The sequence below is a fragment of the Colobus angolensis genome, unplaced genomic scaffold, assembly GCF_000951035.1.
Source record: "Colobus angolensis palliatus isolate OR3802 unplaced genomic scaffold, Cang.pa_1.0 Scaffold479, whole genome shotgun sequence".
In the NCBI taxonomy this organism is placed as follows: domain Eukaryota; kingdom Metazoa; phylum Chordata; class Mammalia; order Primates; family Cercopithecidae; genus Colobus; species Colobus angolensis.
The window spans coordinates 576,399-577,745 of record NW_012118254.1 but is presented as its reverse complement, the minus strand read 5'-3'; the positions used below and the strand labels follow the sequence as shown (position 1 = coordinate 577,745).

Here is a 1,347-nt window from a genome sequence, read left to right as displayed (position 1 = left end):
TCTTTCCAGTAAGAATTTGTAAGACAACATCGCTACCCAAGAAAGACGAACTCCGAATGCAAAACGTTATTCTTGCCAGACGGGAATGATTATATAATCATAATAAAACAACCTGACATCGTGGGAAGACAGGAGGAATCTCCGCGAACCCTGGGGCAAGCTCTTCGTACCCCGTTCCCTACTGTTGGCTTTTCGGCGAGCCTCGTGAGCTGCGCCTGGCCCCACAGTCCGGGAGAGTAGCATTTCTCCGGGTCGCATCCTGTCAGCCTCCTGCCCTAGATGACCACAGAACAGAAACCCTCCAACCCAACCCCAGCTCAGGACTTCGAGGAAAGCCACCGCTGCCATATAGGCCCTCCATGCGACTCTGCCCAAACTCTGGCGACTTTAAGAGGAAAAGGAACCCCCAGCCTCAGCTCTTCAACCAATGAGATAGTACAGCCCCCAAAAAGGCAGACAGGCTCCAAGAAAGCCCTGCAGAAAACTAGTGACCATTCCCCCGTCCCGTGTGCGCTCCTCTCTTCCAGGTCACTCCTTGAGCCCACAGCTCTCTCCCAAAACCCCTGAAGCCCGTTTTGGCCCCCGACTAGATTTAGGTCAGAAAACAGACACTAACGGCTCTCCTTCGCCTCAGTGAAATTACTAAGTGGAATTTATTGGGCAAGTCCACGCAGGGCGGTGGGGAGAGCCGGTGTCCCGGGCCGTGGCCCCCGACAGCTTTAGAAGCCGGGCACCGGCCAGGGCTCCGGGCGAGGGGTGCCCATAACCCGGACTCGCCAGCCCCACCCCGGGAGCCGTGGCCGGTCCACAGGGCTGCCGGACCCGCGTGGCCGCGTGGACTCCGTTCCCCAGCCGGCCCTTCGCTTTCACACGATCCGCGGTGACTGCACCAGCTCGAGCGCCTTTAAAGGGCCACACACGCCAGCCGCTGCTATAAAAATGTTCCCGGCGGCACAGCTGCAGAAGGGGCACCGCTGAGCTGCCGAGAGGAAGCTCTCTCTGCCCGGCAGCCCTCTTGTAGCCCGCCGGCTAGGGGCCGTTCCGGGTGAGGAGGAAGAGAGCAGCGGACTGCACAGCACTCGCGCGGGCCCTCCGTGAGTATCCAGTTCAGATTTTGCCACCAACTCGCCCATGAGCCAGGACATGTGCTAATAATGCCCTAAGCCGGTTATAAAGACGTGGAAATTGGGGGGAGAAAAAAAAAGGGGGAAAAAGGGGTCTGTCCTTCCTGGGATTCCTAGCCGAGGCCAGTCTGCTGCCGTGTGCGTGTGCGTCAGGGCTCTCCGGGCGGCAATGGGGGCTTGAGAGCCGGGTCCCCAGCGCCGGGAAAGGAGCGCGGTGGCCGCC

The 1,347-nt window shown here is 59.7% G+C and overlaps 1 protein-coding gene across 2 annotated transcripts in view; it reads left to right on the top strand.

Annotated features, from left to right (window-relative positions):
* Positions 1–931: 931 nt before the first annotated feature.
* The window catches only part of CITED1 (Cbp/p300-interacting transactivator, with Glu/Asp-rich carboxy-terminal domain, 1), a 5,591-nt gene continuing 5,175 nt past the window's right edge, over positions 932–1,347 (top strand). Inside the window, exon 1 of one of the 2 annotated variants that reach the window (XM_011958893.1) lies at positions 932–1,094. The gene's annotated coding sequence lies outside the window, so the exon portion shown is untranslated. Of the gene's footprint in view, positions 1,095–1,221; positions 1,263–1,347 lie in introns of those variants that run through there. The other variant, XM_011958895.1, reaches the window with a different exon arrangement.